Source organism: Mirounga angustirostris, unplaced genomic scaffold, assembly GCF_029215605.1.
Source record: "Mirounga angustirostris isolate CCGP_5_RB_7025 unplaced genomic scaffold, mMirAng1.0.hap1 SCAF_5, whole genome shotgun sequence".
In the NCBI taxonomy this organism is placed as follows: Eukaryota; Metazoa; Chordata; class Mammalia; order Carnivora; family Phocidae; genus Mirounga; species Mirounga angustirostris.
Window position 1 is genome coordinate 70,323,174 of NW_026991713.1, and position 19,410 is coordinate 70,342,583.

Below are 19,410 nucleotides of genomic sequence, written 5' to 3' on the forward strand. Positions count from 1 at the left end.
TAACAGAAATAAAAAATAAAGAGGACATTACTATAGATATTACAGAAATTATCAATATTCTAATTAGATATTATGAACAACCTTCTACCAATAAATTAGAAAATTTCAGTAAAATACATTTCTAAAAAATATAACTTAGAAAATTGGTACAAGAAAAAATAGATTAGAAGAGACTTACAATAATTAAAGATTTGATTCTGGCTAGATAGTTTCAATGGCTAATTTTAACAAGCATTAAAGAAGAAATAACACCAACTTTACGCAAACGGTCCCAGAGAATAAAAAGAAGGAACAGTCTCCAATCACTTTGTGAGACTAGCATATTCTTGATATCAAAATGCCTCACAAGGACATTATGAGAAAGGAAATTAAAGGCCAATTTTATTCATCAATATAGATGTAAAAATTCGAAGCAACATATAGTCAGATTGAAACTAGATCTATGTAAAAAGTACATCATGACCAAGTTGGGTTTGCTAAAAAATTTCAAGTTCAGTTTAGCATGAAAAAAATCAATATAATTCACAACATTAGAAGGAATTTAGTATCTAGAAAGAAAGAAGGAAGGAAACAAAGAAAGGATGAAGAAAGAAAAAAGGTTGCAATGAATTACAACCTATCTATGTAGAAGAGTGAACAATTAGGGGGTGACTTTGTCCTTCAGAAGACATCTGGCAGTCTGGGGCTGTTTGTGGTTGTCATACTCAAGGAGTGCTTCTGCTGTTCAGTGGGTAGAGGCCAGAGATGCCGCTGAACATTCTACAATACATAGGACAGCTCCCCTAACAAAGGATTATGTGACCCAAAATGTCAATCATGCTGAATTGAAAAAAAAAAATTCTTGTTGTAAACAAGTAAATAGGATGCCTTGACAAAACCAGAGACACACAAAAAATACTCAGAATTTAAGAATGTTTCAAGCAGGAATGCACCAACAAGTTTTGTATGGGAAAGAAGAGAATATATACAACATTGTTACCAGATAATTTCATACGTTTAGAAAATGAACATGGTTATGTGCACTGACCTGCCCTCTACACTCGCTCATTAAAAGGTCTGTGGGGTATTAAGAGGATCTTGCTGGTAGAGAATTGTCATATCGATCGAGTAAAATAGTCTTTGGGGAAATTTCTCAGATGTTTGATCCAAATGGCAGTTCCCAGGGCATGGGAAACATCTTGCAACATTTCCTTTGAGAGGAAGTCAGACCTTAATTATGTCAATGATCCACTCAAAGATACATAATCCATGCTCTTCACTGTATGGTGCTCAGAAAAGTAATTCTTTTTTAAGATTTTATTTATTTATTTGACAGAGAGAGACACAGCAAGAGAGGGAACACAAGCAGGGGGAGTGGGAGAGGGAGAAGCAGGCTTCCCGCGGAGCAGGGAGCCCGATGCGGGGCTCGATCCCAGGACCCTGGAATCATGACCTGAGCCGAAAGCAGACTCTTAACGAATGAGCCACCCAGGCGCCCCTAGAAAAGTAATTCTTAACATTAGTTTTGCATGTTACTGGATTTAACAAATAAAAATACAAGATGTCCAGGTAAAGTATTCCTTGTTTATCTGAAATTCAAAGTGAACTGGCTATTCTGAATTTTGTCTGGCAAACCTAATATGCATTTTAATTACTTTTAATTTGCTTTTAACACAAAGAATATCTTTTGTGTATTAAATTTTTCCAGCCTCTGTACAGTGTCTTTCTTTAAAGAAGAGCCTTGGGGCCCCTGGGTGGCTCAGTCGTTAAGCGTCTGCTTTCGGCTCAGGTCATGATCTCAGGGTCCTGGGATCGAGGCCTGCATCGGGCTCCCTGCTCTGCTGGAGGCCTGCTTCTCCCTCTCCCACTCCCCCTGCTTGTGTTCCCTCTCTTGCTGTCTCTCTCTTTCTCTGTCAAATAAATACATAAATAAAATCTTAAAAAAATAAAGAAAAGCCTTAATGCATCATCTTTCTACCCCCCCGCCTTCCCTATCTTACAAACCATTTAATTAACATAGAATCAAAATTCTTGATCCACTAATTTTCTTTATTTATATATTGGTTTTGTGGGAATGATTTTAATTTAAGACTTATTCCAAATATGAATTCTGACCTTAATATATAGTATTTCCCTATAAGAAGATTGAAATCAGCTATAGTACTAGGACAGTGAGATATAGTGCAGACTTAATAAAAACACCTGCTACCAAAGAAAACCCATGGAGGAAAGAGGAGGGGAAAACCAAACCTGTCCTCAGGCCTGCCACTTGATATGGAACAGTGTTTCTCAAAATATGATCTCTGGACCACTTTGTTTCAAAATCACATGTGACATTTAGATGGGATTCCTGGGCCTGAATCAGAATCTACCTTTTTAACAAACACCCCAGGTGAATCTTAATGCACATTAAAAGTTTAAACATCACTAGACTAGAATTTTCCCAGTATTGGAAAGTGTTAAATTAAAAAGTAATGGTTTCGTTAATTTAATTTAATTTTTATTTTTTTGTATCATTAATTTTAGACTTCATTTGGAAATATGGTTGTTGTTTCTGAAACCATTCTGAATCCACATCCATGAATTCCCATTTCTTCTTCATAGCCCATATAAACTCCCCTTTGTACACCATTCATTTTTGTTCATTCATTCATTCATTCATTCAACAAACATTGACATGTACAAGCCTCTGTGACTACTTTAAATGGAAATGTTATAAATATAAACCTTATCATTACCCTCCCGAAGGACAGTGTCTTCACATTTTACATTTCTGTCTTTTTCAACATTGTTGGCAGCCAAAAAAAAATACAGCTTTATTTTACTTATTTGTTTTCCTGTCACCTCTGGCAAATATTTAATTTGTTATTAAATGACATTTATGGTCTTGAACTTGCTTGTTTCTGTGTCCTCCACACACACTGGGGTCCCAGTATGCATTGACAATATGTGTGTATGCTTATCAAAGTGCCCTTAGGAAATGAAATAACATGTGAAACTCATTTTTTATTTTCCAGCAAACTTCATAACATTCTCCTTGGTTCTATCCTTTGGATAGATTTCTAGTTTATCTTATATGTGAGAAATGACCTTATAACCTGTGTGTGACAGTTGTTTGGGTTTTATTAAGTGCCCTGCTAGCTGGCGATATAGGGGCATTACTCATAGATATTTGTTTGCTACCCCAGTAAGCCAAGAAAATTTATTTTTATATATTTAACTACAGTGTCTTTCTTCTCCTGCATGTCATTTAAATGTAGTTCATGGAATAAGGAGAATACTGCCAAGTCTAGCTTTAGAGGTGAGAAGGAGATGGATTGCCATCATGGGTCCCAGAGGTGAAACTTTGTAATATACACATCTTCTAGGAAAAAGTGAGCTTGATGAAAATTAAATATGAATTCAAACTAAGAGGAGTTTTAATTTTTTTCCTCTATGCAGAGGAACAATCATCTCACCACCCCTACCTGCACCCCCAACGCATCAGTGGGAGAGGTCCTGCAGAATGCTTCCATGACGCCATCTGAGGGGCACGCCTACAAGAAAGAAGCCACTGCTCTATAGTGGGGAGGGCTTTTGTTGCTGTTCTTGAAACAATGACATCTTAGTGGCCATTTCAAAGTTCTGTCTAATTTCTGTCATGCATATGTAGTCTATATGGCCAGGAAATTCATTAGGACTTAAAAAGCAACTTCTTAATTATACACTCCTCAGATATTGTACTGAGACTCAAATTAGGTGTTTTACTGATGATCTCACACTATCCAATAGGGACAATTTTAATAAAACTGTATTATTTCAATGTAACTCTGCACACTGATCCCAAAGCAAACATGATCATTATTCATTCTCACTAAAGATTTGTGCATTACACTCCACTTCTCTGGCAGTTAGATTCGGGATTTTGGTTAAGCAAATGTGTGGGTGTGTAATGAATGATCTTACATGTCAGGATGTGGCTGGGTAGGAGCAGAGGTTCAGCTAGTTCTGGCTGTAAGTCTCGCCCAGGCCCTCTTCGTGGATCCATTTGGATCTGAGCGTGCAAGTGGAGACTTGTTCTTTTTTGTTTATTTGTTCTTGTTCAAGATAACTTGGAAACAATAGAGTACCGAAAACGGACAATGAAGGTGGCGATGGGGATGCATAAGAGGCACTGTACTTAGAAATTGACAGTAAAATTTAGGCTTCACTCAATAAATTGGGGCAAATGATTCAATTTCTCTGAACCTTGGTTTTATGACCTTAAAGTTGATACAGTCATATCCTAGGTGTGTTGTGATATTTGAATTAAAGGCAAAGTGTTTGTAACAACCAAAGATTGGCAACAACACAAATGATATTCACAGAGGTATGAGCACCTAATGGGGCACTCTTAGCCACAATTAAAGCAAGCCTTCAAAGTGAATACAAACTGAAACAAAGGAACCTACTTCTAAGCCAGACTGGAAGCTTAACCACACCCAGAGAAAAGATTGATTTCAAAGGACTTTAGAACTCTGCTTACATTTCCTGGTATATATTCTAAAGACAATAAAACCTATGAAAAATATTAAAGGTCAGTCAGTTTTATTATTAGTATTAATAATATTGATATTGTTATTTATTTTATTTTATTTTATTTTTTTAAATTTTTTTTTTTAAGATTTTATTTATTTATTTGAGAGAGAGAGAATGAGAGACAGAGAGCATGAGAGGGAGGAGGGTCAGAGGGAGAAGCAGACCCCCCGCTGAGCAGGGAGCCCGATGCGGGACTCGATCCCAGGACTCCGGGACCATGACCTGAGCCGAAGGCAGTCACTTAACCGACTGAGCCACCCAGGCGCCCTATTTATTCATTTATTTGAGAGAGTGAGAGAGAGAGAGAGAGCACATGAGAGGGGGGAGGGTCAGAGGGAGAAGCAGACTCCCTGCCGAGCAGGGAGCCCGATGCGGGACTCGATCCCGGGACTCCAGGATCATGACCTGAGCTGAAGGCAGCCGCTTAACCGACTGAGCCACCCAGGCGCCCTATTTTATTTTTTTTAAAAAGATTTTATTTATTTATTTGAGACAGAGAGAATGAGAGACAGAGAGCATGAGAGGGAGGAGGGTCAGAGGGAGAAGCAGACCCCCCGCTGAGCAGGGAGCCGGATGCGGGACTCGATCCCGGGACTCCGGGATCATGACCTGAGCCGAAGGCAGTCGCTCAACCAACTGAGCCACCCAGGCGCCCTGGTATTGTTATTTTGAAACTATCTTTGTTGATGTTGTAGGATAAAGCAAGAATAAAATATTAAGGTCAGCAGGAGACAAAATTTTAAGTATAAGTGAAAAGAGGTATATGTAAAGAATCAAAGAAATGAAATAAAAACTCTGAAATGTTAAATTTGAATGGGAAGGGGCGCCTGGGTGGCTCAGTCATTAAGCATCTGCCTTCTTCGGCTCAGGTCATGATCCCAGGGTCCTGGGATCGAGCCCCGCATCGGGCTCCCTGCTCCGCGGGAAGCCTGCTTCTCCCTCTCCCACTCCCCCTGCTTGTGTCACCTCTCTCGCTGTCTCTCTCTGTCAAATAAATCTTAAAAAAAAAAAAAAATTCAAATGGGAAATACCAATATGAACTCATGATGTTAAAATATATATGTTTTCTAACTCTGTCCACTGAGAAAGCCTGGAATCATAGATAATGCAGGAGTGATGAAACTCTTGGTGTCTTAACAGTGGTTTCTAAACACCTTTTGTACAGAAAAATTCTTGGAAAAATAGCTGTTTCCAGGTTTAGGATATTTTGTTCTGGGATGTAAGAAAGTAAGCAAAGAAATCATATCAAAAGGATATGGGAACCAATTTGAAAGGACTCCAGCTGATCAAATTTGATCATCGTGAATAATTAACTGAAAGTTATTGAATATATAAAATTTCATGAGTCTATATCGATACTAACAACAACAATAAAACAGAAGACTAAACCCTCATTTGTCCCCACTGGCAAGTATGATTAAATTCACTCCTTAATTTGGAAGTTGGTAATTAAAAGGAAAGTATTAAGCATTTATCTTACCTTTTGGCTATGACCATATTTCAGGATAAACGAATAGCTTCGGGTGAAATTCTTTCAAGAAGTTTACAGAACAATGCCAACTAAAGTGCAGAGGAATGATGCAATTAAAAAAATCATTTTTAACCCCTAATAAAATATTTGATTCAAACAAGCATTATTACTTGATGCTAAACCATTAGGCAAAAGATTTCATATGATGCCAAAGCATTATACTACGGATAGCTTGCTAATGACAAAGGGAGAAACTTACCTTGGTAATAGATCCAAGTGTCACCACCTTAACCCAGTGATCAAACTTAAAGCACTGCTGGGGAAAAGCAAACATCATGGCCCTTCCAACATGGTGTAGTATGAAGTACACGGCATCCCTCAGAAAGTGCTTTTGTCAAACATAGTTAACTCGAATTCACAACTTACTTACAGAAGATATGGGGACCAGAGGAACGAATAAATGATATCACAGGAAACACTTGAACACGTATGGACTGTGGGACATTCATCAGACAACTGTCCTGATGTTAACTTCGTGATGGCTAAACAGGTGTGGGGTCAGAGTCTTAGTGACTGGAGTACCACTATGAACACAGTCTCATGTATCTTGGGCGTATGTCCTGGGACACATGCATGGTCAGAGAACCTCAAATACTCCAAAATGGACCTAACACAAAGCCTTTCCTTTCTTAAAAACCAGCATATACCGAATCCTACAGCTACATTTTCTTTTTTCTTTTCTTTTCTTTCCTTTTTTTTTTTTTTTGAATGGTGCTATTTTGGTTAACATAAGGTCAAGAATGGTTATAGAAGAGCAATTATTTTGTCAAAAAATGTTTAAACATAGACAATATCTGTTGAACTTCTATGCTGGTAAAACATTAAAAAATGTAAAATATTTTTATATGTTTTATGTTCATAATTCTGTGAATGTTGAATTTTATTGTCATGATGACAATAGAAGGGTTTTAATAAAGTTAGACTTCATCTCCAGATTCCTTCTTAAAAATTTACTTTCTTTTATAACAATATGTAATGTAATAAAAGAATATATAATAAGTTTTGTATTTTTTAAAAAGATTTTATTTATTTATTTATTTGAGAGAGTGAGCGAGAGAGAGCGCACAAGCCAGGGGAGAGGCAGAAGGAGAAGCAGACTCCCTCCTGAGCAGGGAGCCTGATGCGGGGCTCGATTCCAGGACCCTGAGACCATGACCTGAGCCAAAGGCAGAAGCTTATCCGAGTGAGCCACCCAGATGCTCCGTTTTGTATTTTTTATCATAAAATTTATACGTGTGCATTATTATCCCCACTATATTTTAAGTCCTACAGTTTCATGCTTTTTCATGTGGGAATATTTCCACTATCCCTTTAAAAATTTAAAATTCAATCTTCTGAGTTGTCTGAGTATCAGTAACCTTTCCTTTGTATGTCTGTGTATGTAAGGCTTATTTTATTAATTTAAATATTTGTTCTTGAGGGCAGCAAAATCTCTGAGCACCAAAAATTGAAGTTATAAATAAATTTCTAAGGATGGATGTCTGAACAATCAATGCTGGTTTTAAATGAAGCCTAACTAATAGGAGCCATTATGATTTCGAATGAGTTGAATATAAAAGGAGACAGGACAATAAATGAGATCCCTATTAATAAACATATAGTGATAAGGCTACTATTGCAAACACAAAGTCAACTTCATTCAGATCAAGCTTGCAGCTAATTTATATTTCATGCCTTTTATTAACTGATATCTAATGAGAATTACTCACATTTTTCAGTCTCACATCAAACTCTCCTAATAAAACTCTGCTGTTTTGCATGTGAGTTGCATCATTTCGTAAAATTTTCAGCAGTCTTTGACTTGCTAAATAAAGTTGTCACTCAAACCTCATTTCCCGCCTGAGCACAGGGAAGCTGAACGGACACTGCATTAATCCTGCATATTGTCTCGGCTTGATGAGGTCTCCAAGAGATCTTTGTCCTGTCACCTTTAATGGACTCTGTCTAATGGACTCATTAGTGAATTTCTTATCATTTTTAGGAGAAAGATGCAATCTTACAATGCTGTCCTTCATGCGTTTGGAAATTATTATAATTTATTCCTTAAACACTTATTCAAAAATTAAGAATGAGGAGAATCTACTTTATTTGGGTACCGTAATATTGTAACAATGACATGCTGATTACAATGAGGGGTCTAAGAATACTATTTCATGCTGATTACTCATGTTATATTCAAAACTAGTCGTTAAAGCGGACAACACTCTCCAACTCAGTAGCTTAATATTACACCATAGTCAGAAAATTCGCAGCTGGGAAATAGAGATTTTCTTGGCTTCATTTATCTATAACTGCAGAAAACTAATAATAAATGACTTCTTGATATCATGCAAATCTCTCTAAGTTCATGCTAGGGGATTTAAATTTTAATATTATTTTGCATTGCATTCCAGTAATGAATACTCATGTTTGTTATCTTACACCACATTCTTCCTTCTCTGTCTCTTTCCCTCAGCTTCTCATGTTATTTTGGTTGATAAAATTCATATAGATGGGTGGTGGAGAAGATGGATATTAGGCAAATATTTAATTCTGAAAAAAAATCAGAGCCATCTCCTATTTTTATTGTGCTTGAGTGTGTTCTTATACCCTCAATTAATTTGTAACAACTTGCCACTCATAAGCCGATGACTTGAGCAAATATGCTAAAGTTTCATTGCCTGGTTTTCTTTGAACTCCAACATTGTAATGTTTATATTTAATAAGAAAAAATGTCCAGTGTTAATACTCTTGATAATTCAAACATATTTTCCCTTTGCTTGAAAATATGCTTTGACGGAGGGGCGGGGCGTGCTCGGGACAAAGGGAAACGAGGCCGGAGCTGCGGGCGCTTTTTCTGCCCGCGGTGTCTCAGATTCATTCTTAGGAACTGAGAACTTAATCTTCCAAAATGCCAAAAAGACCATCTTATGCCCCGCCTCCCACCCCAGCTCCTGCAACACAAATGCCCAGCACACCAGGGTTTGTGGGATACAATCCATACAGTCATCTCGCCTACAACTACAGGCTGGGAGGGAACCTGGGGCGTCCTCTGGTATTAACGATTCCCAAACCCCCAAAGCCACCAGATAAGCAGCTGATGTCCTACATGAGGTACAGCAGAAAGGTCTGGGACCAAGTAAAAGCTTCCAACCCTGACCTAAAGTTGTGGGAGATTGGCAAGATTATTGGTGGTATGTGGTGAGATCTCACTGATGAAGAAAAACAAGAATATTTAAACGAATACAAAGCAGAAAAGATAGAGTACAATGGATCTATGAAGGCCTATCATAATTCCCCCGCATACCTTGCCTACATAAATGCAAAAAAGTCGTGCAGAAGCTGCTTTAGAGGAAGAAAGTCGACAGAGACAGTCTCGCATGGAGAAAGGAGACCCCTACATGAGCATTCAGTCTGCGGAAGATCCAGACGATTATGATGATGGCTTCTCCATGCAGCATACAGCCACTGCCCGTTTCCAGAGAAACCACCGCCTCATCAGTGAAATCCTTAGTGAGAGTGTGGTGCCAGACATCCGGTCAGTTGTCACAACAGCTAGAATGCAGGTCTTCAAACGACAGGTCCAGCCCTTAATGGTTCATCTGTGAAAACTAGAAGCGAACTTCTTCAAATAGAGGAGCGACATCAGGAAAAGAAGAGGACATTCCTGGAAAGCACAGATTCATTGAACAATGAACTTAAAGAAAGTCGAAGTGGATGTGGAAAAAATTGCCACTGAAATTGCACAGGCGGAGGAACAGGCTCGTAAAAGGTAGGAGGAAAGAGAGACAGAAGCAGCAGAGCAAGCTGAACGCAGTTCCTAAGGAAGAGCAAGCTGCGAGGAAGACTGAGGAGAAGGATGACGAGAGCATCCTGATGGAGACAGAGGAGACACGCCTTGAAGAGGCGACGGGAAGCCAACAGAATGGTGAAGAAGGCACATCTACTCCTGAGGACAAGGAGAGCGGGCAGGAGGGGGTGGACAGTATGGCTGAGGAAGGGACCGGTGACAGTAACACCTGCTCAGAGAGCCGCAGGGCCACAGTGGAGGAGCCGCCCACAGACCCCAAGCCGGAAGACGAGAAGAAAGAATAAATGTTGCCTTGTTTTATGTGTTCTAAATACTTTTTTAAATGAAAAAAAGGTGTTTTTTGAGTTTAAAAAAAAAAGGAAATATGCTTTGACTTTTTTTGTATCTATTTTTTTAAATTTTTTATCGTTAGGTTAATCACCATACATTACATCATTAGTTTTTTTTACTTTTAATTTTTTATTGTTATGTTAATCCCCATACATTACATCATTAGTTTTAGATGTAGTGTTCCATGATTCATTGTTTGCGTATAACACCCAGTGCTCCATGCAGAACGTGCCCTCTTTAATACCCATCACCAGGCTAACCCATCCTCCCACCGCCCTCCCCTCTAGAACCCTCTGTTTTTCAGAGTCCATCGTCTCTCATGGTTCGTCTCCCCCTCCGATTGCCTGACTCTGTTCTCTGATGACTGGAGACAGTGGAGAGTCAGTGGGTAGCGGCTACATAACCCCAGGCCAGGGGTGTGTGTGTGTGTGTGTGTGTGTGTGTGTGTGTGTGTGTGTGTGTGGTGAAGTGGTAAGAGGAGGGCATAAAGAACTGGAAGGGATATACCTGAAGTCACGTTCTGAAGAGAGATCAGCGTCGAGGCCGAGTTATCAGATCAGACAGGTTGTCTACTATACAAAAGGCAGTCTGAAAGAAGGAGCTAGTAAATGTCTGGGTTTTCCTGGATCCTGTAACAATTATCTCTACTGGGCAATTAGATCGTGGTTTGGAGAAACTCCAGACACAAAATGCAAATCTCGCAGTATATATTTTTGTTTTTTAAAGATTTTATTTATTTATTTGAGACAGAGAGAACGAGAGAGAGAGAGCACATGAGAGGGGGGAGGGTCAGAGGCAGAAGCAGGCTCCCCGCCGAGCAGGGAGCCCGATGCGGGACTCGATCCCGGGACTCCAGGATCATGACCCGAGCCGAAGGCAGTTGCCCAACCAACTGAGCCACCCAGGCGCCCCTTGTTTGTTTGTTTTAATATTTTTAGCACACCATTGGCTGAACAAACTTTCTAAGAGGGATTTGAGATGACTGTCATTTTTGGGTTAGGTCCTTCAACCACTTGCCCTTATAATCTCTCCACGTGTTACAGAATTTTTGAACTTTTCACTGTTCACAAAAGACACTTAGTCCTGTTTGTTGGTTTGTTTTCTGAGTCTTGAATGAAAGTGTTTTCTCTGTCTAGAATGTCATTCCCCTTCTTGTTTGTCTGATAAGCTCTTATTCTTCCTTCATGATGCAATGCAAGTATCACCTTTTCCATGGAGCTTTCCTTAAGGAAATCCTACACAACTCCATGCCTGGAGTCGCTAACTCGTTAAGTACTCTGTTGAAGTACTTAACTTCCTTAAGATGTTATCACTTATTATCATTGAAGAAGTCACTGGGGTTAACCAAGGCTCAGAATAATCTTATTACATTTCCAACATCCTTGGCTTTTCTACTAATATGAAGGCGAGAGGAGGTAGAGAAAATAAAACGCGAAGTGATGTTGCTAACTTTAGCTCTGTTAATTGGTATTTTTATTTTTAATATTTCTTTTGTTGCACTGGTACATCTGTGCTGCCTTTCCTAAGTTGAGCTAACTCTGCCATAAATTTTTGAACAGCTGAGATATTTATTGCACTCAGTGTTTGTGCAGTGCACAGTGTAGGGAGTGTGAATGCAAAGAAGGAAAGGAACAAACCACCATCTGGTAGGTATAAATGTCTGCGATGAGAGGTTAGTTAGTAGAAGCAGCATCTGAAAATGAGGAGGAATGGAATAGTGTACTTTGGGACTGTTGAGAAGTAGAACTGTGGGTAAATTAATGATTGTGGTTGCTTTCAAGCTAGTAGTAGAAGTAAACATTTCAATTTGGTGAAAATAAGGAAGCCTAGTAGAGAGATCTATGTGCAACTCATATTTCAACTAGATCTCTTTAGTCCTTTGTATAGACATGTCCATTCCTTCCCCAAGATTACTGGAATTTACTGAAGGAAGAAAAAAGATATTCTCCTGATCAATTTGGCCTTGACTATCTGCCTCCACTGAATCCTTGTTTTCTTCTATGCCTTCTGGTTATTTCTTTCTCCCTGTTTTGGTATTATGTCAAATATAGGACTTGAACTTTAATTCATTTCATTGGAAAAACAAACAAAACACTTTCAAGAGAGAGGTAAGCAGCAAACGTTATTGAGGGCTGGGGAAACAGCAGATTTACTTTTCATTAATGCAAAGAATTTTAAATATTAGTCGTTCTTGACCTGGAAGGTTACTTAAACACTATTACACTCCTAGTTATTCCATCTCTCTTTTGTCCCCTGTGCTTTTCCTTCTCCTTTCAAATCCACCCTGAAATTCCCTGGCCATTTATAACAGAAGGCAGTTTCACTGTTTCTATTATTGTATTGTCTCCTGTTAACTCATGTTGTGAGTCTCATCATTTATCCCCAGTGCTAACAAAGATAGTTTCAATCCTAAGGGGAATATGACCCTGGCATTAAAGAATATTCATTTTTGCCCCAGAGTGAGTGAAAAGATGATTAGGTAACTGAGCTTTATTCTTTTCTTTTACTTTATTTATTTATTTATTTATTTATTTATTTATTTATTTATTTATTTTTGTGTGAGTGAAGTGATAGAAGTTTATTAAGTGAAGATACAGAAAAAGCTCTCAAGAGTTAGAGGGGTCCCAACAGGGTTGCCCTTATGATCTTCATTTAAACAATATTTTAGTCCATATGAATTAGCAATGGTGTTAGATGATAAGAGATACAAAAATGGAAAATGGAAAGGACATATTCCTTGACTTTATGGAACACCCAAAAAAAGACAGAATTCACAAGGTCTGGCATCCAATAAAAAGTTATCAAGCTTATAAAGAAGCAGAAAAAATATAACACATAGTGAGGGGAAAAATCAATGAAACTGATCCAAAAATGAAAGAGATGAGAATCTGTAGATAAGATCATTAAAGAGTTCTAACCTCATTTCAAATATTCAGGAAACTAGAGGAAAGGTTGCATGTATTTGGAGAACCCGAAGGATGTGAGTGAGAGGTGTGGACAAAGAGAACATTTGAAGAAATAATGGTCAAAACTTTCCAAATTTGAAGAAAAGTATAAACTGACAGATGCAGGAAGCTCACCAAACCTGAAACACAAGAAATGTGAAGAAAGATACACTGACACTTCATAATCAAATTGCTTAAAACTGGTGATAGAAAATTGTAAAAGCAGCCTGAGGGGGAAAAAGGGCACTTTATGGAGACAGAAATAAAGATCAGGATGAGAGCAGATTTTTCATGAGAAAGAAGACAAGCTAGAAGACAGTGATGCAATGTCATTAAATTAATGAAAGCAAAATACCCAACCTGTCAAACTAGAATCTTTACCAGTAAAAATACCTTTCATAAATTAAGGTAACTCTCCTAAGGGAAATAACACATATGTCAACACAAAAACAGGTGCACAAATGCTCATAGAAACATTCTTCATCATCACCAAAACCTGCAAACAACCCAAATGCTCATCAGCTGTTGAATGGAAAAGTGAAATGAAGTCGTACATACATATAATGAAATAATACTTAGCAATGAAAAGGCATGACTCCTTATATTTACTACAAATGATGAACCACAAAAACATGCCACACGAAAGTAGGCAGATAGAAAAGACTATATTGTAGCATTCTGTTTATATGAAATATCTAGAAGGGGCAAACTTACAGACAGAAAGCAAATTGGTGGTTGCCTAAGACTGAAGGTTATAGCAGGGCTTAAAGGGGAGTGATGGAAGTTTTTGGATAATCGAAATGTTCGAAACTGGATTTTAGAACAGTTGTGCAATTGTATAAATGTACTGAATTATAAATTTGTTGAATTGAATACTCATGAGAGGTGAATTTTATGGGATGTAAATTATACTTCAATAATGCTGTTTAAAAAAATGAGTGAAATAAAGACCTCTTCAGACATACAAAAACTGTAAGAATTCCTCGACAGCAGACATGCACTTCAAGAAATGTTAATGGAAGTCCTTTAAACACAAGAAAAATATAACCAGTCAGAAACATGGATTTACACAAAGGAGCTCTTTAAGAGATAGTCTATAGTTTAAAACCAAAATTGCAATAATATACTGTAATATTTATAGCAAGTGTAAAAATAAAATGTATGACAATAATAACACAAAAATCAGGGGATAAAAATGTAAGCATATTGTTTTAGTGTTTTTACACCAAATGTGAAGTAATATAACATCACCTGATAGTAGACTTTAATAAGTGTTGTAAATCCTAAAGCAACCCATTAAAGCAACACAGGAGTTCTAGGTAATAAGTCAATAAATGAGATAAAATGAAATCATGAAAGTTACTTGATTCAAAAGAAAGGCAAATAAAGAGCAAAAGGAAATGAAGGAAAGATGGGACAAGCGAAAAACAAATATCAAGATGACAGATTTAAACTCAGCTATATCAGTAACAAAATTGAATGTAAATGTGTACATATGCCAATAAAAAGGCAGAGAATGTTAAGTTGTGTAAAACAGAATCCCCAACTATGTGATGCTTAATAAGAAATACACTTGAGTACAAAGACACAAGTAGATTAAAGTAAAAGATTGGAAAAAGATATGCCATGCTAACGTGAAGCAAAAGACAGCCAGTGTGGCCACATTACTATCAGACAAAATAAATTTCAAGACAAAGATATTGTAAGAGATAGGGTCTCTGGAAGATTATAAAAAGACCAGTTCCTTGGGGTGCCTGGGTGGCTCGGTCGATTAAGCAGTCAACTCTTGGTTTCAGCTCAGGTCATGGTCCCCAGGTCCTGGAATGGAGCCTTGTGTCTGGTTCTGCTCAGTGCAGAGTCTGCTTGAGATTCTCTCTCTCTCCCTCTCCCTCTGCCCCACCCCTACTCTCTCTCAAATAATAAATAAATCTTTAAAAAAAGACCAGCTCATTATGAGCATGTAACAGTCCTAGATATTATGCAGCTAATAACAGAGCTTCAAAATATATGATGTGAGAACTGCAAGGAGAAATAAGCAAGTTTACATTTATAGTTGGAGATTTCAACACCCAATATCAATAGTTGATCAAATAAGTGGACAGAAAATCAGTAAGAATATTGAAGACTGAAACAACCCTGTCAACCAACTTGATCTAATTGACATTTAGAGGACACTAAACTTATCAACAACAGTTATTCTGTTATATTCTTTTTAAGCACACTCGCAATGTTTACAAGATGGACCAAATTCTGGGCCATAAAACAAGTCTCAGAAATTTGGAGGATTCAGATCATAGCGTAATATTCTCTAGAAACAGGGAAATATAAATCAGTAACATATATTGTATAGTTCACAAATATTTGAAGCATGATTGCATACTTCTAAGTAACCCATGGGTCAAAGAAGACCTCAAGAAGGAAATGAGAAAGTATTTAGAATAGAATGAAAGTGAAAACACAACATATCAAAATTCGTGAGATGCTACTTGTGTAGATAGCAGCTCCTCAGGTATGTCTGTGTCCTAATCCCCAGAACCTGCAAATATGTTACCTTACGTGGCAAAACCTTTGTAGATGTGATTAACTTAAAGATCTTGAAGTGAGGAGATTATCTGAGTGAACCCAGATCTTTTCTTGTGTTTCTTTGTCCTCTGTATTTCATCTTTGGCCAAGAGTCTGTTCAAATATTTTGCCTATTTTTTATTGGATTGTATTCTTATTATTGGGTTTTGACAGTTCTTCTCATATTCTACATATAAATCCTTCAAATATTAATTTGCAAATATTTTTTATAAGTGGATGTGAAAATATGCCCAGCATCATTAGTCATTAGGAAAATGTGAATAAAACCACAATGATAGGGGCACCTGGGTGGCTCAGTCAGTTAAGCATCCCACCCGTGATTTCAGCTTAGGTCACGATCTCATGGGTCATGAGATCGGGGAGTCTGCTCGAGATTCTCTCCTCCCTCTCCCTCTGCCCTTTCCTCTGCTTGTGCATGCTCTCTCTCTTTAAAATAAATAAATAAATCTTAAAAAAAAAAACCCTACAATGATAAAACGTTACTCATTTATTGGAATATCTAAAATTGAAAAGATTGATTATACCAAGTGTTGATAAAAATGATGTAACTAGAACTCTAATACCCCATGCGAGAATATGAAATGATGTAGGCATTTTGGAAAACAGTTGAGCAGTTGCTTAAAGAGTTAAACATACCCGGACCATATGGCCCAGCCATTCCACGCCTAGGTATTCACTCCTGCGAAATGAAAGCTTATGTCCATACATTAATGTTCATAGAAACTTTATTTGTAATAGCTAAAGTTGGGGAAAAAAACCCCAAATGCTCATCAACAGGTAAATGGGTAAATTATGGGATATCCATGCAATGGACTACTATTCAGCAATAAAGAAGATTGAACTATGATAGAATCTACAATAAAAGATAAATTTCAAAATAATTGTGCTGAATGAAATAAGCTAGACAAAAAAAGAGACATTATATGATTTAATTTTTTATATAAAATCCTAGAAAATGCAACCAATTCACAGTAACAGAAAGCAGATCAGCGTGCTTTTCTGGGCATGGAGTAGGGATGGCAATGCAGCAGGGAGGAATTACAAGGGAAAGTAAAAATTTGTTAGTGATGGGTATCTTCATTATCTTGATTGTTTTATGGTTGTATACATATGTCAAAACTTAACTGATTATACACTTTAAACATGCTCAACTTATCGTATCTTAATTATATCTCCATAAAGCTACCAATAATACACACACAATGAGATATAACTCTACACCCACTAGCATGACTATAATAAAAAGAATGAAAATACCGAGTGTTGGAGAAAATGTATGGAAATTGGAACCCTCATACATTGCTTGTGGTAATGCAAAATGGTTACTTTGGAAAACAGTTTGGCAGTTTCATACAATGTTAAAAGTATTATTGTCCTATTGTATTAAAAGTATTATTGACCTAGGGATTTCATTCCAGAGAAATAAAAACATATATCCATGAGACTTGTAATGCAACTGTTCATAGGAACTGCATCCCTAACAGACAAAAAATGAAAACAATTCAATGTTCATCAACTGGCAAAGGGATGTGTTATAGTCATCAAACACTACTCAACAATAAAAACAAAGAAAAACTATTACATGCAAAACCATGGATAAACCTAAAAGTCACACTAAGTGAAAAAAATCCAGACACGTCATATGATGTAGTGCAGCATTCAATTTAAAATTTCTAGAAAATGCAAAACTGTAAGAACAGAAAGCAGATCGGTGTTTACCTGGGACTAGGAGAGGAAGAGGAACTGACTACAAATGGACCATGACAGAACTTTGGGGATGATAGAAATGGTCTAAATCCAGAATGCAATCATAGTTGTGTCACTATGTAAATTTACTGAAAATCATTCCGTATATTTTAAATGGGCAAATTTTATGATATATCATGTATGCCTCAATAAAACTGTTAAAAATCTCCCCTTAAAAAAGCAGTACCTACTGTGTGCCACATATTGGGCAATACAAAGAAAGATGATAATTGAAAAAATAAAAAATTGGGTCAATAGTGAACTAACTCTCTTCCCCTTCTCCCTAACTGAAGTCATTGTTAGACATCTGAGGTTTGAAGGCTGTGGTCTTGGCACAAGGCTCCGTGCTGTTCCATGTTCTTAGCTCATTCAGGAGATAAGTGTCTTCCTTTTTGTCCTGCGAGAGGTATTTTTTTTCTCTAACTCTAAAAAAGATATGGTGCTGCAGTTATTCCTGACTTGCATTGGCTTTGGATGGATTTAGTAGATGACGGTTGTAAAACACTCAGGTATTCCGAGAAAGGAGCTCGATGCAATTTAATGACTGGAAAGTTCTGTCTGCTACTTCCCAACTGTTATTCCTTCCCTGTGTTCATTAGCTTTGTCTGCTGTAAATGCAACCAGTCACGTCAATGAGCCGGTGAGTAAACTCACCCATTTCAAGCCTGCCAATTAAACCGAAGACAAGTTCAATTTCTTTGGGGAGAAATAATAAAGTTAGCACCATATTCCTGCCTGTTTTTTTTTTTAAGTGTAATTAAAGAGGATATGAACATTCCTCCTCCTAAACATACCATTCTCTGAGAAGTTCTGTTTCTTCTAAGCACTTTAAAATGCTTGATTTAGAAAGCTGTGAAACATTCCAAAATTGCATTTATGCATCATTGTTATATATTGAAAAATACTGGTGTAAAAACTGGTTAATCTTGGGACGACTGGGTGGCTCAGTTGGTTAAGCGTCTGCCTTCAGCTCAGGTCATGATCCCAGGGTCCTAGGATCGAGTCCTGCTTTGGGCTCCTCGCTTGGCGGGGAGGCTGCTTCTCCCTCTCCCTGCTGCTTCCCGTGCTTGTGGGCTCTCTCTCTCTCTGTCAAATATGTAAATAAAAAAAAAAAAAAAAAAAAAAAACCCTGGTTAATCTGATGCATTAGGGTGATTATCAAAATGACTTGAATCATCTCTCTTGGATAAACACCCAGGAAGGGAGTGGCTGAGACATATTGTAGGTGTACATCTAACTTTGTAGGAAACTTCCAAACAGTTTTCCGAAGTGACTGTACCATTTTACATTCCCACCAGCGGTGTATGACAGTTCTAATTATTACAGCAAATGGCATGAAAGCTCTGAACGGTCAAATGTTGTAACTAGAGGTACATACCCCCCCCCACCACACACACACACTTATAATAGGGGGAATGACTTAAAATTTCAACTTTTTATATAATGTTATATATTATGTACCTGAGTTACTTTAGGTGCTGCTGGCTTAGTTAATTGGAGCACGGAATCCAGTGACTAGTCAGGTGACTAGCAATAACATATGTGGAAGGTAATGAGAATTTGAACTAAGAGAGCTGGGCCAGGAATGATCAAGAAGAAATAAATAGGAGACTGCATTTATAGCCTGCGGGATGAACTGATTTGATGTGGGGGGTCAAGGAAGGGAAAGAGTGAACAATGATTCTGAGCTTTGGGGCTGCAGTACCTAGAAAAGGTATTTATAATGCAAGGAGATGTCAAGAGGAGATTATCTGTGGGGAAGAGACATATCACTGAGATATATTATTTTCATAATGATTTCTAGATGGCAGATCTGGAATTCAAAGAAAACGTAGGATGAGAATGCAGATTTAGGGAGTCGCATCTATAGCATTATTCTTGAAGAGGTGGGGAATTGTTGAGAGGGCAGAGGGAAAAAAACATGGATTGCTGAGCTCAAGGACAGAACA

The 19,410-nt window shown here is 37.6% G+C and overlaps 1 pseudogene; it reads left to right on the plus strand.

The window, feature by feature from the left end:
* The first annotated feature begins 8,851 nt into the window (after nucleotides 1-8,851).
* Nucleotides 8,852-10,141, plus strand: LOC123839194 (SWI/SNF-related matrix-associated actin-dependent regulator of chromatin subfamily E member 1-like; annotated as a pseudogene).
* Nucleotides 10,142-19,410: the final 9,269 nt, after the last annotated feature.